This window comes from Podarcis pityusensis, assembly GCF_964106645.2.
Source record: "Podarcis pityusensis genome assembly, chromosome: 5".
Classification (NCBI taxonomy): Eukaryota; Metazoa; Chordata; class Lepidosauria; order Squamata; family Lacertidae; genus Podarcis; species Podarcis pityusensis.
The window spans coordinates 56576489-56603368 of NC_138032.1; the positions used below are offsets into that span (position 1 = coordinate 56576489).

At 39.8% G+C, this 26880-nt stretch overlaps 1 protein-coding gene and 1 long non-coding RNA gene across 6 annotated transcripts in view; one reads left to right on the plus strand and one right to left on the minus strand.

The window, feature by feature from the left end:
* The window catches only part of CTBP2 (C-terminal binding protein 2), a 210913-nt gene that overhangs the window by 130522 nt on the left and 53511 nt on the right, over window positions 1–26880 (minus strand). The window lies entirely within an intron of this gene.
* LOC308477109 lies at window positions 11963–26033 on the plus strand. The gene is made up of 3 exons (XR_013986391.1): window positions 11963–12005; window positions 19617–19680; window positions 25920–26033. It is a non-coding gene; the product is annotated as an uncharacterized lncRNA (long non-coding RNA).

Below are 26880 nucleotides of genomic sequence, written 5' to 3' on the forward strand. Positions count from 1 at the left end.
CCACCTTAATATCTTTGGAAGATAAAGGTGGTCTCTAAATATAATAAATAAATGCCAGTATAAACAAACCTGTCCACATATTTCAACACTACTTGCTACTTTGGATGCCTCTGGCACAATCAGTTCACAGAACATTCCTACTGTAAAGGTAAAAAAAGGTGAAGGACCCCTGGATGATTAAGTCCAGTCAAAGGTGACTATGGGCTTGCAGTGCTCATTTCGCTTTCAGGCTGAGGGAGCCGTTGTTTGTCTACAGATAGCTTCCTGGATCATGTGGCCAGTATGACTAAACCACTTCTGGCGCAACTGAACACCTGTGATGGAAGCCATAGTGCACGGAAACACCGCAGCAGTACCTAATTACCTACCTGCACTGGCATACTTTCAAACTGCTAGGTTGGCAGGAACTGGGGCAGAGGAACGGGAACTCACTCCGTCGCAGGGATTCAAACCGTTGACCTGCTGATCAGCAAGCCCAAGAGGCTCAGTGGTTTAGACTACAGTGCCACCCACATCCCATTCCTACTGTATCCCTACTGTATGATGTTAACATAGGGGTGTGTGATCGCCCCAACTCTGTTTATTATCTTCATAGCCATAATCCTACACATTTTCGAAGGGAAACTCCTCACCAGAGTAGAAATCATTTATCAAACAGATGGAAAGCTCTTTAACCTGAGTAGGCTGAAAGCAAAGAGTAAGGTTACCATAACTTCCATCACAGAGCTTCAATATGCTGATGACAACGCAGTGTGTGCACACTTAGAGAATGACCTCCAAACCATCCTAAATATCTTCGCAGAAGCTTATGAAAAGCTTGGCCTATCACTCAACATCAAAAAAAACAAAGTGCTGCAGCAACAAGCACAAAACAACCGCTCTGCAGCGCTACAAATCCAACTCAATGCTGTAGTGTTGAAAGGTGTCAATCACTTCTCCTACCTGGGCAGTTATCTGTCTACAAGGGCCGACATTGATGCTGAAATCCAGCACCGCCTGAGCTCTCCAAGTGCAGCTTTTTCCCAATTGAAGTACAGAGTGTTTGAGGACTGGGACATTCACAGGGAATCTAAAATGCATGCTTACAAAGCTGTTGTACTACCAACCTTATGGTATGCTTGTGAAACATGGACCACTTATAAACCCATCTCCAACTCCTTGAAAGATTCCATCAATGGTGTCTCCAAAATTTTTTACATATCACTCGGGAAGACAGGTGAACTAATGCCAGTGTACTGGAAGAAGCAAAGATCACCAGTGTCAAAGCAATGATTCTTCAACATCAACTTCGTTGGACTGGTCATGTTGTTCGGATGCCTGATTATCATCTTCCAAAGCAACTACTCTATTCTGAACTTACAAACACCCTCAAGGCAAATTTTAAAAAATGTAGTATAAACACCGACAATTGGGAAACACTGACCTGTGAGCACTCCAGTTGGAGAACAGCCTTTACCAAAACTGTTGTGGATGTTCAAGACGAAATGGAGAAATGTGCTAAGAGGAAAGCACATTTTGCAAACCCCCACCATGATCAACTCCTGCCCGGAGTTGAGGACTGTGGAAAGATGTGTGGATCCAAAATTGGCCTCTGCAGTCACCTGCGGACACACCGTTAAGACCGTGTACATGGAAGACAATGTTACTCAGCTACGAGTGATCACCAAACAATGAAGACTTACTGCTTTGGATGCCTCTGACACCATCAGTTCAGAGAGCATTCCTACTGTATGACATTGAATTGAAAAGGTGGGGTGGTGAGTTTACATTTTTAACATCTTTAATATTGAATACATACACTTATGTTTAATGAAATAACTCAACTATTTACTGTAACAGGTAACACTCCTAAGGAAAAACCTAACAACAAATATCATTGCTATCTATGTTACTTAGGACGTCAATATTTATTTTTCACTTCTAGTGCTCTAAATAAAACCAGCATTTTCATTCATATTTTAAAGGTGGGTGAGCAGAAGTTAGGACAGAATTATTTACCCAAGAGTATTCAGGATCCTTGGGGTGAATGGATTAATGGTAAAACTTGTAGCAGTTTCAAATGGCAAAGTGATTTATGATTAATAGTAGTATCTCATCTGCAACAACCATGTGCAGCAGGTTATCACCATTCCCATTTTATAGATAACTGAAAATTGACTGAAAAATTGTTACATGCTCAAGGCCCCATTATCAGTTCGTACATCAGGTGGTTCCTGTCTAACGCTGCCCCGGTTCATTTCACAAATGCTAATTCCTTTCAATATAAAAGATCACAGATTAAAGACCAGATGATAGAAAACCAAAATACAGTTAAACTAAAGCATTAGGGCATATACACACTTTTAATTCAACTGGGAAAATTATCAAACACCACCTCCATGTTTCATGCTCACAGCTGTCACCACAAAATACTTCTTATTTAAGGTGCTTCTGTTCAGGGATCAATCTATGCCTTTCCATCCCATTCCAGTCATCTATCCCCTAGCCAAACAGGCAATCAAAATCCCATCCCCACTGAGCCAACTTAGTCCTCTTATTGAGTGGTTTTGTTTTTCCTTTGGGATTTCTGTTCTCCATTTTGACTTGGGGGGTGGAGTTTATGTATGGGACATATTTGTGCCTAATCCAAGCTTTAGTTTATCTGTTGATGTCTGCAGAAAGCTCTCTTCCAGCTGTAGGAACACTGAAAAATAGCTTATCTACAAGAACCAAAAAATGACTGAGCCACACAAATATATATAGCTATATATTCAGTCCTCCTGTTCTAGCTACTCTATTTCCCACTAAATCTAACTGGATGGAACTCAACATGCAAATGTCTGCAAACAGCCCATGTGCAAAAGAACAAGAGAGTTAGGGCTTGCTTTTACACACTTTTAACCCTCGTGTGTTCAGGAAAATGCCTAAAGTACACTCCATATCACTGGGTCATCACAGTGCTTTTGGGGTACCCACCCTGCCTTAGGTTCTTTTCAGCCATTTTTTTCTACTTGTGCATACCTCACATTGTGAGTCTGCCAGTACCAATCTCTTGTGTGTTGATGAAGTAGTTTTGGCGACACAAGCCCAAGCCCAGAGAGACTTGAATCAGCATTAGTATACAGATCAGTATCAGTACCATTTTCAGGATTTGTCTCTTTTGTTTCCTTTGGTGATATCAGTTCTGAAATAAATGGAGTGGAAACTATGGCCAGAGAGCTTACATTGTTTTTACAGATGTGTGAAGCCATCTATTTTCCCCAAACAGTCTAGGGGATTTATTGAAGAAAAACAGAATTCACCTTCTAGCTTCTTCCAACACATCTCCCAGTGCTATCTTCAAACAGCAAATGGAAAAATAATATCTGAAAGACTGTTGAGCTGCTTTATTAATCTTGATCAGAAGATGACAATGGTCAATTCAGCCATGACATGTACAGCTACATAAAACTCTTCATAACAGCTGTACAATTTTCCCACTGCAGGACTATATCCTGTGCTGTAAGTGCCTTTAATGCTCATTAAGTATGCAGTTGCCAGGCTGAAGCATCTTTGGTTTGCAGCCCCTGGGTCCTGTGAAAAAGACTGACTAGGGAATCTATAAAAAGTTAGCACAGATTTATTTTCAGTAATATCACTCAGTTCTTCAGAACAATTCTTTGCAAACAGGCCCTTAAACTGTTTGGGAAAGGGAGGCTGATCATTAGAACATCTGCAATCATTATTTGGCCCATTATTTACAACACTGCATTAAATAGGATTGGGGAAAACAGCAGAATTGCCCTCTAGATCTAGTTTTGCAGGCCTCTCTAGAAGGCACTTTTTTATACGAAGAACTGAACAAATTGGAGACAAAATAGATGACAAAACATGGGCAGTAACCTTTCCAGCTAGATATTACAAATTACCCTATTGTCTAAGCATTGCAACCAGGCCTCTTACCCCAAATGTTCAAGAGGAAATCAGCACTATGTGGTTTCCTTCATGTTCATATTGTTTGCAAGAGTTGCTTTTGAAATCAACATGACCACTGTAAAATGCAGCTTCATATCTGTAGCTAGGCTGTATCTGCTGGAGGATAATAAGATTCACTTTTTAATTTCAGCTGCCCAAACTACAGGTAGAATTGCTTTTAATGCAATATGGCAAACATGTACAAGTATGGCTGATATCTCTATCTATATCTCTATCTAAGTTTAATGGTAAACTCCCCAAATAAAACAGAACAGACAAGAAAGAGCCTTTGAAATCTGACTATAGCACCTAGGAAGTTACCGTAATTGTCGGGAGAGAGACAGGGAAATTTTGTCCTTGTTAATTCTCATCAACCTTTCAGCTGCTTTCGATGCCATCAACCATGGTATCCTTCTGGAGCGACTGTCTGAGTTAGGGGTAGGTGACACTACTTTGCATTGGTTCCAGTCCTACTTGCAGCCTTCATGCAGCCTTCAATGAAAACGCTGAGTGGGATCATCTGGAGTTTTGGAGTACGTTGTGCCCACTCAACTGTTTCAGTCAGCAGAATTGGCACTACTACAGGTTGCTACATAATTCCTGTTCTGCATTTGTAAGAACTCAAGGAGAAGGAGACGGGCACAAGGAGAAGGGGACGACAGAGGACGGGATGGTTGAACAGTGTTCTTGAAGCTACCAACATGAGTTTGACCAAACTGCGGGAGGCAGTGGAAGACAGGAGTGCCTGGCGTGCTCTGGTCCATGGGGTCACGAAGAGTCGGACACGACTAAACAACAACAAGACTTCCAAACTCCCTGCCTATTGAGATCAAGCAGGCACCTTCAACTGTACTCCTTTGGGCACCTGCTAAAAACATTCCCTGTGGCTGTAACTCTTTAAAGCCACTGAGTTCATATACATTCATCCTGCAGTGGTGATTCAGGTGTATTGGCCCAAGTTCTTTCACAGTGGAGACTGCTTCTTAAAGTCAACAGCATCACATTTGAGATGGTGGCAGTTTCTCAGACTTGTTTTTCTGTTCCAACTGCACCAAGTTGTGAATCAGCTTCTGTATTAACAGCATCCTTCTTTTTACTGCTGCTGTTGCTGCCATTAAAAGGATTTTTCCTGTGGTTAGTTTATATGCTCCAGCTCATTAACATCTCCTAATACCAGAACCTTAGCCTCATTAAGCATGGCAGTTCTGAGGAACATATTCTCCGTTCATCTTCACAAAGCAGGATTCTCCTTGGTGGCCCAGCTGCAGCACCACATGCTACCAAAAGAGGGATCACCCTAGCAATAAAAATACTACAGGATCCCACATAAGACGCAGTAGGGGGCAGGGATATTTATTAGCTAATGGCACTGTTTACAGGCTGCGCAAGGGCTGGAAATTTCTCTACCATCAAAGCAGCTTCCTTTGCAGAACCATGTGGGTTGTTTTTTTTTATAGCGAGGCCAGCAAATGCTATTTCTTGACATGGACACAGCAAAAAATATGGTGGAGGAAGACAACTAGAGAAAAACAAGGAGTCTTGAGTTAAAAAGACACAAAGTGGGAACAATTAGAGATGTATAAAGATTTAAAATGTAGGAGAAAGCACTTAATGAAGTAATAAAATTACAGCCCTTGAGGCAAAAGCTTAGGTCTCCTACCTTAAGTCTGAACTGCCCTCTAATTCCTGTGCAGCCATTGCTTATCTTTGCTGCTGTATCAGGTAGTTAAAAAAGGAATCAAACATCAAACCAACTGCGTAAGCTGCTATTTGGGGGGCAAGGGGGGGGGGAGGGCTAGAACTAATAGTATGCATTTGTGAATATGAGACAAACTGAAAGACCCCAAAATCTAATGCTGAAATATCATTAAATGTTCCGCCAAGACCCTCAGAAATTTTCAATGAATCCTTTGGGAATAAAGTTTGGGAAGCCCAGTCCTAAGAGAACAGATAATATAAGACAGAATTATTATACTGGAAAAATTGCTTGATCCCAAGTAGCTATAATAGGCTGAAACATGAAGTTTACACTTCCTCGTTTCTTTTTAGCAATGCTAAACTGCTTCAATACTGCACCTGAAATTCTGCAATGATTTGATTTCATCAAATAAATGTTCCAAGCAGTTAACACTGTTATACATTTATGTCCTTAATAGCATACCTTAAGGAAGAATGTGAAAATAATTTTAACTCTTGTGTTTTAACAAGTTCAGGAGCATTTTATGCTCAGCTTAGAATGTCTGCAGCATCCTGAATATTCTGGGGTCAAGAAAATTCAGGTTGAAGGTATAAGTACGAAATTTTACTCTGGTAGCAAATGAAATCCCTACAACAGAACACACTGCTAACTCACAAACTTAAGCTAGAAACCTGAACACCAGTAGCTACAATCTATTCAATATTGCATCATCACACACCTGTCTACTTAAAATAGCAACATAAATTTAAGGAACAATTTTATCAAAGCAACAACAATGCAAAGAGACTTGTACAATAGCAATCAAAGTGACATCCTTATTGCTGTATCCTACTTGCCTTCAACCAGCCCATAGGCTTTGCTTGCTACAGAACTAACAGCGCTAGAAAAAGAGGCATTTAAACAGTTCCAGGGCAAATTCTTATTCACATATAAAAATGATCTTTCTGAGCAACACAGCTGCACTGCTCAAGTATTTCCCCAACCTTCTGATGCAGGAGCACCAATTCTTGCCATTGTCCAAGTGCACAAAATCATTGGTCATTGAACAAAGGGGTCAAAACAATGGAAGTCCTGGATCTGGTTAACTTCTGCCTTAGCAGTGGCTATGATTACTTAAACACATAAGTCCATTTCTTGAAATAAGGCTAACACTATTAAAATAACTAATTTACTGCTCAAGGTGCTAGGCCCATAAATATCTAAGCAATCTGTAAGTACTGCTTTTAGCCAAGGGATTACAACTTCATCTGTTACACAAATTATCTTGTTTGTTTTTATCTTGAAATTCAGCTGGGAAATGAAAATCATATGCTAAATACAAAGTACTTTAAAGAGGGTTGCTTTTTTTTAAGCGAAACAAAATAGAGGAACTGCTAAGACTGATAACATTTTCAACACAGGACAAGCAACCTTCAACAGGCTATGCTCTATGATACCACCATTTCCAGCATGCGGTCTTGCTTGAACCAAATACAGATCAAGTAACATGCACATATAGGGATGCGGGTGGCGCTGTGGGTAAAACCTCAGCGCCTAGGGCTTGCCGATCGTATGGTCGGCGGTTCGAATCCCCGCAGCGGGGTGAGCTCCCGTCGTTCGGTCCCAGCTCCTGCCCACCTAGCAGTTCGAAAGCACCCCTAAGTGCAAGTAGATAAATAGGTACCGCTTTATAGTGGGAAGGTAAACGGCGTTTCCGTGTGCTGTGCTGGTGCTGGCTCGCCAGAGCAGCTTCGTCACGCTGGCCATGTGACCCGGAAGTGTCTCCGGACAGCGCTGGCCCCTGGCCTCTTAAGTGAGATGGGCGCACAACCCTAGAGTCGGACACGATTGGCCCGTACGGGCAGGGGTACCTTTACCTTTACCTTAACATGCACAACATACTTCAAGAGAGCAATGAGGTCACCAGAACAGAATTTCAATAAAATTGAAATCCTATTTCTGTAAGACTTTGATGACCTTTTGAGGTCTGTGCATTATATGGTCACTGTAGCGAAGATCAGAGAACTATTGTGGTGTTGTTGTTGTTACATTTATATCCCACTTTTCCTCCAAGGATCTCACTCTTCTCCTCCCCAACAACCCTGTAAGTTAAGTTAGGCTGAGAGTGAGTAACTGGCCCAACGTCACCCAGTGAGCTTCATGGCTGAGTGGGGATTTGAATCCTGGTCTCCAAGGTACAGCACTCTAACCACTGCACAACACTGACTCTCACTAGCATTTGACATGATTAGGATTATGCTGTTCTTGTATGCTCCCCCACCTCTAAATCTCTAGCCAGGCGGGGGGGGGGAGGCCAAACCCTCCTTCTGGATAACGCTAGCTACTAGTTGCTTCTATAGCCGTGGTTCCCAACGTGGGGCACACAGTCCACAGGGGGGCAATTTGATTTTTAAGGGGGGCAATTGGAGAATAAATTATTAACAGTGAATGGCCTTTTAGGCTTTCTCCATGTGAATAGGAGTTCACTTTTTGAATAATAAGAATTAAATGTCACCCGGGGGCGGGGAGGCATCAGGATTTCAGAGATGCTTAGGAGGGGCATGGCCAAATAAACGTTGGGAACCACTGTTCTATAGCAACATAAGACATATTTTTAGAGTATAATGTGACTTGGTCAGTCCCATTAATGAAGAGACTGGTTTGACCGCCTTCAGCAGACAAACTGCAATCTTACAGATTTTAAACCAAGGGTTGGGAAATACTCAAAAACAGCATCCAGAACATCCTCCAATCCTTTATTACCATCTTCATATGCAAGTATATATTTATCAGTGATAACCATCCTCATTATTAACACACTCTGACATAAGTGTCTATAGGATAGCAACCATCACCCCTCCACTTCAACAAGATTCAAAATCCCCTGCCCCCTGCAACCCTAATAAATGGTTTAAAAAAAAAAAAAAAAAACTCATCTCCTCTCTCCAGGCATACCCAATCAAATTTCACCAGCAACCAGCAACCACACTGGAAATTTTTTTTATTATTTTGTTTTGTTTTTAATCAGCTTCCCCATTACAGTGGTACCTCGGGTTACATACGCTTCAGGTTACATACGCTTCAGGTTACACACTCCACTAACCCAGAAATAGTGCTTCCGGTTAAGAACTTTGCTTCAGGATAAGAACAGAAATCGGGCTCCGGCGATGCAGCGGCAGCAGGAGGCCCCATTAGCTAAAGTGGTGCTTTAGGAACAGTTTCAGGTTAAGAACAGACCTCCGGAACGAATTACGTACTTAACCCGAGGTACCACTGTTTCATTATCAACACCTCTATTCTGGCATAAGTGGGTGGTATTCAATTGTAGGCTTACTCAGAGTAAACCCACTGAAATTAATAGACACAATTAACTTAGGTTCATTAATTTTAAGGGGTTTACTCTGAGTAGAACTTAAATACAATACAGCATGCATAGGTAAGGTCCCATACCTTAGCCACACTCCATTCTGTAAAACCTTCTAGGAGACCAGTGGGCATCAAATTTATTTTCATCAGAGCAGTGCAGCTCAAAATTTATATGCAACTACCCCTGCCGCTGCCTTGCAAAAAAAGACCCAGAGAGATCATTTAATACCTGCAATTCCATACTTAAATTGAAGACCAAACACACACTGCAATGCTGAGGAGGGCTTGCATGAACAAGGCTGGAGTGCTAAGTTTAGGCCCTGGTCATGCTAGTGTTTGTAAGCCAAAGCTCACTCCTATGTCCTGCTTCATATCCACCATTCATTCCAGAGAGAAGTATGAAGACCATTTCATCTGTTTCACAGAAGAGAATGCTTTGTTGTTGTTTTTGAATTTACACTGTTTTCAGAAACACATATTGTAAGCAACAGCTAATAAATTTAATTCTCATTTCATACACACCAAAGAAACAGCAAATCACCTCCTGTGAAACTGGAGACGTACACCAGTATACTGGGTTACTTACTGCTACAGTTTTTTTTTTTTTTTTAAAAAAGGCTTTGTCAGCAGTCAAAACATGGCCTTAAAAGTACCAATAGAATCCCTAGCAGCACAAACTCCCATTCTTTTGTCCCACTGCATTAAATGCCTATCAAATGTCACTATGTGACACTTTATGAAAGCACCCTACTAGTCAGGCCTGACAGGTGCCAATACCCTAATATGATAATTTCACTCTGTCAGTAGAAACATTTCTCTTCTTATAGACTTTTACACCCTTTACCCAAGATGTGATCAATCACTGACTTTTTCAGTTAAGTTTCATTTGTCTGGCTCATGAGTACCAGTAAAAAAAGAGAGGGTGGGTGGGTGGGAGAGGAGAGAATGAGAAATTCCGAACTAAACTAAACATTTACACACCTGCTCCTCATTGTCCTTCCATTTGCTGGCTTCTTTCCAACGCATATAACCATCTATTTAAATTTCTAGCTGCATTATGGTTTCAGTGGATTAAATCCAGTCCTTTGAAACTGACATGGGAGAAGCAAGTTTAAAATAGTTTCTGCAAACATACAATTAAAACAATGAGACACAAACTGGACTTCCTGCTGAACATTGTGACAGAGACGCTTCAAGGAGGCTCTTTTTAGATAACCCAACTCAGAGATCTATGCCCACCTTCCATTGTAATTTTAGCATGCTTTCGAATGACTGCATAATTTTGCTAACACGTTGTATCAAATCTAAGACCATTTGAACCTGTAGTCAAGGCTTTCTGGTCGGTTTGAATGACCCAGAAGCAAACAAAGAAGCTGTTACACAAAAGTGTGATTTATATAAGCCTCCTGCAATTTTAAAGACTGAATGAAGCTGTATTCTGAAAGTCTTTTAAATTTACAAGTATTAGGAAAAAAATAATTCCAGCATATTAAAATAAACAAAGCAGCAATGTAACTATGCTTTGGTAAGAGCGTGTGGCCACAATCCCATGCCCACTTACCTGAGAGTAAGCCCTAATCACACATCTTTAGATTTAAATACATAATTCTTAGAAAGCAAAGTTCTGTTTATTCCTCAGCTGTGTGGAAGCTGTCAGCAGCATGTATCCATGGAAACTGGTCAGTCAAGCAGACAAACAATCCAATGACCTTGAGTCAGATTTTTTTTAAAAACAACAGCCACCACCCTTCTCTTTTTTGAAAGTCAGTGATGTCACCATCCAAAAGTACTCAGGAGCACTTCAAGCTGCCAGCTAACAATGGGTAGTTACAAAAAATTTAATAATTGAGGTCAGTTCAAGCAAAGGAGATTGTATTAAAAGAGTTGGCCCACCGTTATCACTTAGGATGTTGTCAGAAAAGCTCAGGGCTAGTTCAAAGACAAAAGCAGAGGGCAGGAGATGTCTGAAGTAGACTATAGCCTCAACTACTTCTCACTTACGTTCACCATATACTTTCCTGTTCCCTTCTTTGCTTTTCACTCTTACAAGGAACAAGGTGGTGTCCGTAGCAGCTTAAGGGTTCCTTTCTGAGAAATTTGTAAACAATACATGATTAAATCTAAGGACTGTTAGAGTATCAGAAGCAACAGCAAGGCAAACATCATCAATCCTCACTTTACAATTTCTACACCCTCACAGTATTTTGGTGCACTATAAGCAATAAGATACAACAGGTGCCCACTATCATCATTTTCTGGAAACACTTGAACAGGGGTTAGCAAACATTTTCAGCCTTGGGCTGGTCCACCATCCCTTAGACCATGTCTGGGGGCCGGACTATATTTTTCTTGGGGGGGGGGGGAATGAACGAATTCCTAGGCCACACAAATAACTCAGAGATGCATTTTAAATAAAAGGACACATTCTACTCATGTAAAAAAACGCTGACAGTCCGCGGGCCAGATTGAGAAGGCGATTGGGCCGCATCCGGCCTCTGGGCCTTAGGTTGCCTACCCCTGCACTTGAAGATGTTCCAAGAGGTTTTTCCAGCTGGATAAAATGGGTCTTTGCCACAAGTATCTACTTTGGGTTTTAGTCTTGCTTTAAATGTGCCTGCTGTTTTTGTGTTAACTGTTTTTAATTATCTTATGTAAATCACCTTGAGACAGTTGTTTATATAAAGCAATTAATAAATCAACTGTGTGGTATAGCAGAATGTCAGGAAAAATATTCCTCCAACTTTTACCCTTGCTGGTGTGAGGCGGCAGACTTTGGGATTTCACTACTTTTCTCTACTCTTCCCCCCTTTGGAGTAAAAGATTGCTCTGTAAGTATATTTGGGGTCTGTGTTTGGAGAAGAGATTAAAGAATAGATATGGGGGGGGGAATAACTTCAGGAAAAACTACCAATTAATCAGAAAAAATCCAAAATAATATTTTTTTAAAAAATATTGCTTCAGCCTTTAAAAAACTAATTTCTATTCTATTCTATTCATTACACTATGACACTAGGCACTTCCCAGTATGGTAGATATATACAAATTGCTAGACACTGTATTTACTTGACATTATAAATATATATATATTTCTATGTTATACATCATTATTTCTACCTTTAAATTATCTAAAAACTGGATGCTCTTGTATTTCCCTCCCCCTGCCAAAAAAACTGATCTGCCAAATTGTTAACTTACTCCCACATCAGCTAGGATGCTGAATAGTCCAACACATAGCAGCAAATAAAGACTGATGGGAGAAGAGTAAGCATTTGAAGACTTCCAAGAAATCAAAACTTTGGTATACCCAGAGACAAAGATGCAAACTACAAGAAAAGTCTGCAAAGTTGACATTTTTTACATTTAATGGTCAACATCTGGGACACTAAGTTCACCTCACACCCCAAACCAGCATTACAGCACAATGGAATCTCAAGCTGCATGTAGAGCAAAATGTTGGGCTCATATAGTACGTGACCATTACACACTGCTATCAGAATATGATGTGCAGGAAGGGAAACTTCCCATAGTAGACAGGAGCATACTTTCTGCTTCAAGAATGCAAGTTTCCTTTACTAGCATTATATAAATGCACTGTTGGGTAACCATTGAAGGCCAGTAAATTTCAAGAGATGAAAAATGAGGTACTGTACATTAAATCGCCGCAACATTTTGATCTCTTCAGATATTCCTGATGATATATGTGACTGGTGTTCAACTGAAAAATCCTATTGCCTTCTGCTACTGTTTGAAAGGCACTACTTTACATAAAATAACTAAATTGTCAGGTGTTATTTACATAAGGGAAACGAAAGAGTTGAGGACAAGAAGAAGAAGAAGAAATTCAGTTTGGTGACAGAACAAAAGAAAATGGGAAGAGGCGCTTCTTGATGTAAAAGCAATTCATATGCATAAAGTATAACGGCACCGGCCACTTATCAGACCAAAGGGTTCCTATTACATGCGAAGGATGGGAAAGCAATGGGAACTAAATGCATCAACAAATGCAAGCTGAGAAAGGCAAGGGGGGAGGGAGAAGAGGGGGAAAGGGGTTAATAAAATTCAAAGCAGAAAGTAGGAAATGAGATTAAATGAGACATCTTGGCCATGAGGCTGAAGAAGGCCTCAAAGCCAAAAGTGTCTCATCTAATCCAATTTTCTATTTCTAGAATGCATTTTAATAACCCCTTTGTATATGGTACAATGACTTTAGCAAGGTCCGTTTTAAGAAGATTTTCCACACTAGGAAGCAAAATGGGTTAAAATAATTGCATACCGCACCTCATACATGAAACACTTTGTTAAATCCCAGTGTCAAATACTGAAGTCATACAATATAAGAAGGCATCCATTTAGAAAGTGCCTTTCCTGACAAACATCCTAGGGCTGTGCCATACAAGACTGTAATACACACACACACACACACACACACACACACTTTCCTTAAGCCAACTAAAAGGCTGGAGAAAACAGAAATGTCTTTTGCCTGCTTTAAAGCATGGACGTGGAATTTCCTGATCTAATGTCGCTGGGCAGAGAATTTCTTTGCCTTGGGGCAAAACTGTCATAGGCTCTGGCACCTGCCATTTCCAATCTGTACTTGGAAAACAGTTAATATAAACCATTACCCAAGAGGGCATGGTACAAGATGGAATTCAGGGATATGGAAGCTTAAGCAAATAGGGCTGGGTGCACAGGATGAGAAGTCAAACTAGCTGGAAACTTGTCTTTTCCACAAATGTTAAGTAACTACAGAAATACAAGCCTCTGAAGACCTGCCTCTGTTCAGGTTGTTTAACGTTGTGGAATTGGCCTGAGTAGTAGATAGCTGACCATTTTATTAATGTTGTATTTTATTTTAATATTTTATTTAATATATGTACTTGTTGTAACCTGCCCTGAAGTCTTATCATAAAGAGTGGGACATTTAAAAAAATATACACATACATACATACATACTAGACTTCATATTGTTCATTAACCTGTACCTCTCCAATACTTGTGCCTTATATATGCAAAAAAGCTAGATCTTCGCTTATTCCTAATGGGACGTACTATAGCGGGCTAACCTCTTGGATCCATCTACCTGTGCACCAGATACGTATGAAAATAATAGCTGTGCTACACTTATGAAACTGCTTACTAACTTGAAGATGGAATGTATGGTTTTCTCTCCACCTGGGACTGCATTTGATCTTTCACGGCTACTGCAGTTTGGTAAATTTAGATACATAGCACAATCCAATAGTGGTAATAGAGCAGAGGAGACTGTGTACAAACACACATTTTGGACACTGTTCTGCAGGCTGCAGCATCCAGGAAAATGTGCTATCTACAGACTAGCTGCAATCGTGAAAGACCCCAAAATCTACAGCTAGTTTCTTTTGCACCCTCAAATCCCACTTGGTGCTCTTAACCCAGGTATTTTATCAACCTTACTTGCCTGATTTGCAGAGAAATATTTAATGAAGACGATGATCACATATAAACATGGATTACATTACAGTTCCCAATTAAATTTTTGGTCCTTTATGATAGAGGAACTATAAAACTGCATTCTCTCTTTCCCCTGGGTTTTAAATGAGTTGCAAATGCCTTTGACTTGGCATTTTAACTGAGCTAAATAGTTCTGCTGAGGTCATACTGGAGGGCTTCTGTAATTAGAGCAGGCACATCATTTTTCTGTTTATGGGAATGGACTGCAACTGTCTCCCCCCCCCCCCCACTACTATTTGTTAACATATGACAGACACTATCAAGTTAAACACTTTCTTCAGGTATTACAGTTCAGGAGAACATTCAAGTAGAAACAGGGCTCAGCCAAACAGCCTCTCCCCCTGGCATCTGCACATACTGTGCAAACATCTGGAGGGAGGGAGGAGGCTTTCACCTGTGCAGGCTTTCATGGGATCTGGAACCCTGAGGCTCCCTCCCTTCAGACATTTCTGCAGTATGTGCAGATGCCAGGAAGGACTACTCAGCTTGTCCCTGATCCCATTTGCACATTCTCTATATCTTGTAAGTTTATCATCTATATCTATATCTACTGTATCTCAAACCAATGAACCCATGAATGTAATAGCCCAAGTAGCAGGGATCTGTTTCCAACATAATCAACTAGACACTTCTAGGAAGCTTACAACTTCTCCATTACTTATCAACAGCAGCACTGCTAATCCCTCTCAGCATCTGGTATACAACAGTGAGTAGGAACCTATGGTCTTTCAGAGGTTATTGGATCACTGGCCATCCTGGGCTGGGGAAGATGGAAGCCAGAGCCCATCAACATCTGGAGGGTCATACATCTAGATCCATCTAGCTATCATGGATAGGAAGACAATTATTGAAATGAGAATATGGCTTGGTCTGGTCCATATTCTGCCACCTCTTGGTTCCTCTTCATCCTGGAGAAGAGTGACTAGTGGGGTGCCACAGGGTTCTGTCTTGGGCCCGGTCTTATTCAACATCTTTATCAACGACTTGGATGATAGACTCAAGGGCATCCTGATCAAATTTGCAGATGACACCAAACTGGGAGGGGTGGCTAACACCCCAGAGGACAGGATCACACTTCAAAACGACCTTGACAGATTAGAGAACTGGGCAAAAACAAACAAGATGAATTTTAACAGGGAGAAATGTAAAGTATTGCACTTGGGCAAAAAAAATGAGAGGCACAAATACAAGATGGGTGACACCTGGCTTGAGAGCAGTACAGTGGTGCCTCGCAAGACGAAATTAATCCGTTCCGCGAGAGTCTTCGTCTAGTGGTTTTTTCGTCTTGTGAAGCAACCCTATTAGCGGCTTAACGGATTAGCGCTATTAGCGGTTTAGCGGCTATTAAAGGCTTAAAGGCTTAGCGGATTAGCTGCTAAAAGGCTATTAAAGGCTATTAAAGGCTTAGCGGATTAGATAAAGGGGGGGAAAAGTGAAAAAAAAATCTCAAGACTCGCAAGACATTTTCGTCTTGCGAAGCAAGCCCATAGGGAAATTCGTCCTGCGAAGCAACTCAAAAACGGAAAACCCTTTCGTCTAGCGGGTTTTCCGTCTTGCGAGGCATTCGTCTTGCGGGGCACCACTGTACACGTGAAAAGGATCTAGGAGTCTTGGTTGACCACAAACTTGACATGAGCCAACAGTGTGACGCGGCAGCTAAAAAAGCCAATGCAATTCTGGGCTGCATCAATAGGAGTATAGCATCTAGATCAAGGGAAGTAATAGTGCCACTGTATTCTGCGCTGGTCAGACCTCACCTGGAGTACTGTGTCCAGTTCTGGGCACCACAGTTCAAGAAGGACACTGACAAACTGGAACGTGTCCAGAGGAGGGCAACCAAAATGGTCAAAGGCCTGGAAACGATGCCTTATGAGGAACGGCTAAGGGAGCTGGGCATGTTTAGCCTGGAGAAGAGGAGGTTAAGGGGTGATATGATAGCCATGTTCAAATATATAAAAGGATGTCACATAGAGGAGGGAGAAAGGTTGTTTTCTACTGCTCCAGAGAAGTGGACACGGAGCAATGGATCCAAACTACAAGTAAGAAGATTCCACCTAAACATTAGGAAGAACTTCCTGACAGTAAGAGCTGTTCGACAGTGGAATTTGCTGCCAAGGAGTGTGGTGGAGTCTCCTTCTTTGGAGGTCTTTAAGCAGAGGCTTGACAACCATATGTCAGGAGTGCTCTGATGGTGTTTCCTGCTTGGCAGGGGGTTGGACTCGATGGCCCTTTTGGTCTCTTCCAACTCTATGATTCTATGATTCTATGACCCCCCCCCCATTATTCTTCTGTTTATCTTTTGTATTGCTGTTTTACTACAAATAAAATAAAACGCCATTTTAGATTCATCCTTTAGCGTTACTGTCACAACTAGCTGCTTAAGAAAAGTACCCTGCTACTTCAGTGATTAATTAAACTAGATTAAAAAGAAAAAAAGGACTACCACATGAACATGGCAGGAAAATAAGGGATGAGGGAGAATGTATTGTTAGTTCAACAAATATTTCCAGATGCTAGCAACCTCCAAGGACTAGTGCTCTTGAGACTGGCTCAATAAAAAGGTGTTCCCTTGCCTCCACTCCCCCCCCGCCATGAACCATTTAGCAACAACTCTATATACTAAATATTTAAGCACCACACAACAGAAATAGTATCCAATGTCTCACACAACTGGATCTAGACCTGCCCTTTCCCAAAGAGCCGTGTTGACGAAATAACAAGATTTCTGTTCTGACCTGTCTGGAAGTCAACAACAAAGTGATCAGCCACCACCCACAAGCCAAACAATATTTAGTACACTATCTGAGCACTGAAGTCAAGGCACAATAGCAAGGTATTAAAAAATCCTCTACAGAAACTCAGTTAATAGCAGAAGGTACATCTGCTGGAACACTGCCCTAGGGTTAAGAGAAGACCACCCAAGTAATCATGAATAAGGAAAGCTAAATGCAGTTAAACAACCAGTGCAAGGTGTCTACTGTTTGGTCCAGATTTAAATTCCTGGTAGTAATCTGTATTTACTCAACATAGCATTTCACTTTGAAGACTGAATGACTAAAACCTTGAAAGCCCTGTGGACTAGCAGGGATCAGCGCTGTTTCTGCTTCACTTGCTGAGATGGCACATGCTATCCCAGTATGCATGAACCCCAATAAAAACTGAGTATAATCCAAATGGTACCCTTGAACTCATGAAAGTGATTTTGATCCATTTGTGGCCCCTACTACCAAATGATGAAGGGAAGCTATTTTTGCCAATTCCCCCTTCCCTCTGCAACTCTCCCTACCACCGCTCCCCTCCATCCTGTTCTAGATAATCCCCTCAACAATCTGGAGCTGATTTTCAGGAGAGACTGGAGGCTGCAGGCAGAGAAGGAACTGGCAATGTTGCTCCCTCCTTCTTTTCCATTAACAGATGCTTCCACTGGATCAAAAGCCCATCCATGAGTTCAAGGGTACCAACCGGATTCTACCCTCTATCCTACATATTGAAGACAACAGATCACTTCATGATGAAAGGTATAAATTACTATAATAAATTTATGTTTACAAGGATTCTTTTGTCAACCAGAACAAGGAAAAATCACAAACAACAACAACAATTTATTATTTATACCCTGCCCATCTGGCTGGGTTTTCCCAGCCACTCTGGGTGGCTCCCGAAAGAATATTAAAAACACAATAAAACATCAGACATTAAAAACTTCCCTAAACAGGACTGCCTTCAGATGTCTTCTAAAAGTCAGATACAGTGGTACCTTGGGTTACAGACGCTTCAGGTTACAGATGCTTCAGGTTACAGACTTCACTTACCCAGAAATAGTACCTCATGTTAAGAACTTTGCTTCAGGATGAGAACAGAAATTGTTAGCTAAAGTGGTACCTCAGGTTAAGAACAGTTTCAGGCTAAGAACGGACCTCCAGAACGAATTAAGTTCTTAATCCAAGGTACCACTGTAGTTGACATCTTATGAGAGGGTGTTCCACAGGGCAGGTGCCACTACAGAAAAGGCCCTCTGCCAGGTTCCCTGTAACCTCACTTCTCACAGTGAGTGAACCGGCAGCAGGTCCTCAGAGCTGGACTCAGCAGATACAAAAAATGTAGCTACATCAGTGCATGTTAGAGGTTACTAAAAGTGAATTAAGTTTAGAATGCAAAAAAAGTTCATAATGCACATATTGTGGGTATGTCCACACACTCAGATCCTTTAGAATTAAAATTTGCTTTCATAAAGAAATAGTTGGACAGCAATACCTTTGGATCCAATGGTAATATCTGGAGAGGTCTGTTTCAAAAATAAAAACCAAAAATGTAACTTTCCATCTTTTAACAGAGCTAGGGCAAGTAATTGCTCAGTGTTAAAAAAAAATCTACTGTTTTATAACTGTTTTATTATAATTATTAGCATAATTATCATATCAATTATTAATGGTTGAGAGCTAATTCAACAGCCTGACAGGGCTAGTTAAGCGGGAGGTAAAGAAAGAAAGATGATAAGCTACAAAGTGTTGTTGTCGCCAAAGAACCAGATGTGGGGAAAATAGTGCGCCAACAATTGTTCCATACATTCTTGTGCAAAAACAAACAGAAGAATCTCAACAATGCTGTAATAGATAATTATTTATATGAATATGAAATAAATAAATCGTTATTTTGCATCCTCATGTGCAAGAGCTTGAGCAAACTCTTGCACAAGCAGAATGACATCAGGCTGGTCCGATTGCAGTGGTACTTATAATTAATTGATCACAAGCAGAATGACATCTTTAGATTTAATGAAGCCTTTCCAGGAGCAGTCAATAAATTTGGGGATAGAGAGGGATACCTCTGGATCCAACTCGTAATGCCTAAGTTGTTTTAAGCATTAAATTAAAAACAGGATCTCAAAGCAGCCTTGACTATAATAAACAAAACTTCTAATAAACTATGGCAGGTTTTAAGTACAAGTGAAATTCTCCAGTAGCTAATGTTCAAAACCAAACCAACTTTTAATAAAAAGGAAATGCAAAGCTCGATGTAGCATGAAATATCTCCAGAGACCTGTTTAGTGAAATTAACTAGTAGTTTAATAGAAAAAAAAGCCTGATATATGAGAGTGCTCCAATTTCTTCATAGAAATTAACATTTCAATCCTGTTTTTATCTAGAAGTCATTAAACTGTGCAACATGAATTATTGGAACTGTAGCAGAGAATTAACTCTATTCATCAAGTAAGTCCAAACAGTTTAGAGTGCATCTGTAATGAAAAAATAGCTCCACATTTCTATCTCTTCTCATTAAAGTAAACCAGTTTTCCCTCTCTCAGTATATAAAACTGTCTTCTCTTCATGTAATTTATATTACCATAAGCCAGCTCACATTCTAAACTATTACACGCCTCCAATTAATTTTTGCAGCTTTTGCCTGAAAATTTAATGAGATAGTAGTGTATGAACCTGCTGACTCCAGATTATGTGTGTGCTTCCAATATTAATGTTGGCATAATAAAATAATCTGATAACATGCTTGATAGGAGCTTTGCACTATTGTGAAAGTTGTTAAGGCAATATGTAAATCCATTCCAATCACTTTTCTCCTTTTTAAAAAGAGGTAAAGAATTACTATAGTTAACTAAAATCATAGCAGCAGCTTCCAATCAAGTATTAGAAAATTAAGATGCTCATATATCAAGCATGTTTTCTTTGGGTATTTCACCTCGGTAATTTCTTAATCAGTGTTTAAATATTATTTTAAAGGGCATAGACCTACTGCAAGAAAAAGAATTTGTGCTTCACTGTTACTGTTACAGCTTAAAAAATCACAGTGAAGGCACCAGGCAAGCCTCTCTGGAAAGACTACTCCATAAGCAGGGTGGAACCCCACAAATTCCTTACTGGTTTGCATTGATGGTTGGAACTTTGCAAATTCCAACACAAACTGACCTGGTCTACAGCTTCTGTACCACTGTATACCACTAGCATTCACATTTCCCAATGCAGCTGTTGCCTCAAATAATGCAAAGTTAAGTTGAGAAATGCATATATAAACACGATTCTTAAAAAATAATAATCACAAATTAATTCAAAATTTGATTGAAAGTGACACATACCAGAAATAGACTTCACTCATATCTACAGTAGTTGAATTAAAACAAAATACATATAGATAACTTCCAGCCCAAAGCTACTTTTGGTTCTAGACCATTTCTGTTATGCCTTGAAGTGTCATCCATGATAGCTCAGCCAGTAGAGCAGCAGAACCTTAATCTCAGGGTTGTGGGTTTGAGTCCCATGTTGGACAAAAGATTCCTGGACTAGATGACCCTTGTGGTCCCTTCCAACTCTATGATTCTATTATAATTCAATGCCATCTCTATAAGGCATTTTTTAATTGTTCCCAGTCTTCAGGATTCCAAAAAGATAGCAAGGAAGTTGTTGTGATTGCAGATACACCTCCAGATGCTGCCAGGGGGTGGGGGGGTGTTGTAAGATACCCTGGACAGTGTGATTTGTACATTCTGTACCTATTTCAGTTTCACCAGCTTCAAGAGCTGTGTTGATGAGGGTCTGGCCACTTTGAGCTAGAAGTCCTGATCTATCAAAGCCACCTCAGATATGAGACAAGGGTATAAGCTGATAGGGAAATTAAGCTTTTCTTCCCATTGCTCTTAGGAGATGAAAAGGCCGCTTCATGGTAAAACACCATGTGACGAGAGCTTCAAACAATCAGGCTATGATTGCAAGCACCATACAAATTACACGGTCATCTTAATTAACCCCCAAGGGTTGTCCTTCTGGTATTCAACCGGACTAAAGGGAAACTAACATAGTAATCTATTTCTTGGAATAGTTCATGAGCAACCTTTTTTTCATTTAGCTAACTGACACTGGGGTGACTGAAAGGGCCTGTAAACTGATACCACTCATCTCCTACTGGAAGTTGTGCTGCACCATCTCAAAAGTAGAACAGCACCCACCAGAAAATACAGTAAATCCACAATGACAAGTTAATTAGTAGACATGTATCAATAAAAATAGGTAAGTGAGATGCAACCCCATTGGCTATGCTGTATCAAAACTCAGTTTAAGAAGCCAAGATATGAATGTGGCTCCTTCAGCACCCACAGGCGGCTGATTCACTCTTCCCTTTGCGTGTCAGAAAATATGCCAGGAAGCCAGAGTTAATTAACCATATGTTCCCGTTATGTCCAGTTATGGTTCTCTTCGGATCGTATAAACCTTATCTTCCTGTTATATCCAAACTAGGAAATTATAGTCATTAACTATAATAAAGCAAGCCATAAAGCCATGGTTCAAAGTTGGCTAATATCCTAGTTTGTTTGGAAACCATTAACCATAGTTTCCAGTCTGGACAAAATGGGAATCTGTGGTTAACTGCTGCTTCCTGACTTGTTTCCCCACTAGTGCAAATGGAGGAGTGAAGCAACTGTGAGTGCAACCAGCACATTAATATCTTAGCTTATTAAGGCCAATGTTTATTGTCCGAACACAGACCATTTCAGTTGTGAGTGTTGAACAGTTCACTTATTTCTAGTTTATACCAACACTGTGAGTCATTTGTTAGACCAGTAATCTGTATCTAATCCAGTGGCATTCACTGTGTGATCAATGGGATGCTCTCCAACTCATGAACCGCTGATGTAGTCTATTTAGACAAAACCTAGTGAAAGAATATCCTTTGCTTTGTACTACTAAATAGAACACTGCATTCAGAGAGAAAGTTTAGGAGGGAAACCCTTTATCAACTGCTTTACTTTCTACAAATGACTCATTAGCAATATTTCCACACACTGACACAAAGACATATATTAGATGGAGAAAGACAAATCTGCAACTTCCAAATTTATCATCATATTTCAGTTCTAGCCATGCTTGAAAAACAAGGGCTGTTTGTTACAAGTGATGGTGTTTATGTGGAGCTCAGATATTTTTCCTGTTCTCATGGTACAATGAATACCTGTGCAAAATTTTAAGATATCTGGATTCTGCAACAAGCTAAATTCACTATCTGGCATTGCTTTTTCCCATGAACATCCCTATCTTCTGAGATCATTTGTGAAGAACTTGCTATGTGGATGTTTCCCCTTTTGGAAATTTGTGTGACAGCAATATTGAGCAGGATCGTTTCTACTGTGGTAACACACTTATGGAGAAAGAAGCCCACCATGTTCTGTCTCTCTGAGATCTATTAGAAAAATGGTGTGTGCCACTTTGTTTTCCCATTTCTACAAAATAAGAACATGTTTAATTCTGGCTATTATTATTGTATTTTTAGCTTTATGCTCATTATCTGGTTACGGAATTAATGGGATTCTTGACATACTCAGCTTGAATTCTTGTTTAAAGAGGAAAGCCAGGATATACATTTAAAAATAAAAATTTGAGAAGAGGAAGAAGGAAAGAAAAACCAAACAAAATATACTCAGGACACCCAAGTTCTATTCTATTTTATACAAACTTAGGAATGAATACATACACTGCACATACAATGAATAAATTTTCACTATCAAACTCAGACTAAAGCAATCTTAAATTTGTAGTGGAATAAAATGTTACTAGATATGCAACTATTTTGTGGCCTGATTAACCAAAGACAAAGAAAAAAAATCTATCTGGGATGTCCAAAATACATACTGAAAGAAATTAAGAAACACTGAACTGAATACCAATACCTTAACTAAAGCACCACCCTCCAAAATGTAAGTACCGGTATTATATGCTTGGATATATTGAGCTGAAAGTGGAAGTACTTTCTAATCCTAGCATGAGAAAAGAGAACCAAAAATCCAGTTTGTGTTTCTCTCCTAGTGCAGGTCATTGTAAACTATGTTGAGGTTTTTTTTTACAATCACACAGCATATAAATTATATAAAATTAATAAATAATATTTTGTGCATGTCCTTCTGGACAAGCTATTGCACTTGACCTTCCACAACATGTGATAATGCATGCTTGCACTAAATCAGTGTTGTGTGAAGTCTCCTGCTAGCTCTCGTGCAACTGTCTGCAAAACAGTGCCAAGATCAGAATTAGTTCCACTGGCATCTTTCTGGATTCAACCCATAGGGCCATTAAGCCTCCGCTGTAGGGCCTTTTCCAGCCATCAAACACACCCTGTTGCATGTTCAATGTTACACAGACCAGAAAACTAAATTATATTGTCCAAATAGTTGCCTGAAATGCCATGAACCAAGATCACATGCTGGGAACAAGGAATATAGGTGGAAAAGTGCAAAGAATCTGCTATACAAGGAGCAAGTAAGTAAGTCAAACATTCAGGAAGAGTTTTATAAGGGTAGGAATCTAGATTCTCACAGAAATCTAAAGGCTCATCTCTGACAAACTTGCCATGCACATGCAGAGTATTCCACTCACAGACAGAATGGATTGTTTTGGTTCAGGAAAAGTTCTAAGACCAAAAGGTTCTTCTGCCAGGAACAGAAGATTTCACCCCAGTGGTAATGATGGACTTTTCAAAACACTAATAATGCGTAAGTGGTACTAACTACAGCAACCAAGCAGATTGTTAACATTTCTTTTTTCCATTTCTAAGGATGTTATTTAAGAAAATCTTGTTTATTTTTTCTGTTTTATGAGCAAGGGAAGAGTTGAATAACCCTTTGCAAAGAAGCCTAGGGCAAAACAACAGTCAATAAAACCTAATAGGCCTCAGATGCCAAAGTGTGTAAGTTAGTGTCACTTAGCAGCAATAGTATATATTTGGGCTGCAACCCTAAACACAATTACTAGGGTTATAAGGCCACATCAGACAGTGGGACACGTCTAAGCATTACACTGATAACTGTGTTTAGGAATCAGATTATCTAACAAATGACAAACACAGAAGCTTTCTCAAACTAAAAGCATACACACAATAATCCCAGATGCCCTATATTAGGAATTGGTCTTAAAATGCAATCCTGCGTACATTCACCTGAGAGTAAGGCCCACAATACTTACTGAGACTACAAGTATGCACTCACAGGATCACTCGCTAAGCTCATATTTTCACATCTAAATTCTTTCTGTTCTTAAAATGTGTGCTCTTTATGTTCTTCCATGCCTCAAATGCCAGAGGATTTTCCCCCTTTGTGCAATGACAGATTGCAGAAGCTTAACAAAACTTTGTGAATATTGATTCTATTACTGTGTGTTCCAAATTCACATGCTGCACCTAATCAGTATTTGGGAGTCCTCAATTTAACTGATGGTGAAACCAAACAGAGGAATTCACACAGAAAATTGATTATGGGAAAGAATGGCTTGTCATCTGTGTGCTAACATTCTCTGCTGCCCCCCTTTCAGTTGGATAGATTCCATCCTGCCCCTAAATCTTGCCTTTAAAAGAAACACGTGGTTTAGAGTTGAATTTCATAATCTACGTTAGTACAAAGGATGTCTTGAATAGAGGTTTTGTACTTCTAAATTATTACAACAGTGTATAATTAGCTCATCTCCAAGTTCAACCAAAAGGGCATAGTGTACTCAAGTTAAGCGTATTTTAAGCTTGATATATTTTGTTGATTATACTAGTTTATCCTTCTCTTCAGTACAAAAATATCTGTTGCTTTTAAAAAGCTTTTGTTTCCTTCGGTGTCTCACTGCTTTTACAAAGTTTAGATGTAACTTCTCTCCCCCCCCCCTCCCCCGCTATTGTTTTGGAATCATGCATCAAACTAAGGGTATGTAGACCCAGGAACACACATTTCTACCATATTTAGAAAATACCTTAATGTCTCGCCTTGATAGGGTGACATGTGAATCAGATATTTAATTTTAAAAAGATATAGATTTCCTGCCTTCTTTACCATCTCTTCTCCTTACACACTACACCAGTTAGCAAATCAAAATCTGCATTTAAATAGAATATTTCTGATGTATGAAAAGTGGGCAGCCTCAGGGTAAAGAGGTATCATTTGCCATTCTCCGTATGCACAAAATTACATTTAAAATGTGATACTAGATTTTAAAAATTTATTGGACGTTTGAAATTGTCATTCTATCACCTTTGTTTTATTGTTAAGAAAAGAATTCCCTTTGCCAACACATTATTTGTTGCAAAAAAAATCATTAATCAAAATAGCATGCTATTTCAGCATTCCGTCAACTTAATTTTGAAAAAATATTGCATTCAACCAGCTCTTGTAAATCACTGCTGCTCATAATTCCAGCCATTATTCAGTGTGGAATTCGAGCAGTTGGAATTCATTAACATAGGTTGTTACAAATCTGCATTTTTAGACTTTGTCATAAAATGCAGACGACCAAACTCAGTGACCTGGATCTAACAGCTTTTCATGTGAAGTGGCCTTTTTAGACTGCATCTCCTAACCCTTGTCTCTTTTGCAGTCCAAATAAAGACGCCACTTACAATTCTCAGCTACTGACCGGGTCATAGCGAGGGAAAGCGAACTATTCAAGCATTACCAACATTATGGTTATATTTTCAGAATTCGAACGGCAGTCAACAAGTTCTGGTCAAGCAAGAATTGAGAAGAACCAGCTATCCTAATGCAGGATCATCCAACCTATCATATCCTCTCCTACCAATCTGAGGGTCGGGTCACGTCACTCACCATGTCTTTGGTGCAGGAAATATGTCTGTGTTTATACCCATAGGAAACTTGGCTATTGTGTAATATGTCAACAATAAACGTATGTCCTTAAATGCCTGTGTTTATGCACTGGGAACCCACAGCCCCATCAGAGCTCTTGTTCATACCTAAAAAGGTGTTTTAAGGTCCAACATCTGTCTGCCGATGGCAAACTCGATTTTTGCATAAAATATAAAGCAGCCCTAAGGCTAACACACATAATCTAATACCATAAAAAGGAAGCAGCAGGCTTTGTGGAAGTGTTTCCTCAGTGACAAAAGAATCTGTCAGATTATTATTTTTTTTAGAAAGAAAGCCAAACTATTGGGATCATAATGGATTGTTTGCATTGTTTTTGAAAGACATGTTAAGTCTGCAATCCAGAAAGTTAGTCGTGCTTAAAATTCACTGGAATCAACGTGACTTTTTAGTCTCAAGTAACCAGTTGAAGTAAAATGGACCAGTCACAACAATACTACTAACTATTAGCCTACGTGTTGTGTTTGTGTTGTTGTGATTAGTTCTTATTGAAACATAGGGGTTTGTTTTTGGTGAAATCGACCAGAGCAGGACTTAACTCTTTCTGGACTGGTGCTTAACTGGTTTAAATGGGCATTGTTTTACTATAAATAGTTTTAATTTTGTAATTTTGCTATTTTGAATCAGGAAAAGAAAAGTGCTATATAAATAAAGTAACAAAAGAAGAAGAACAAAACCCAAGCAATATATAAAGCAGATGGAGTTAGAAGACTCAAGAGAGTAAGCTAAGCAAGGCACCAGGCACCCCAACCGGGCACCCCAAACAGAAAAATCCCAC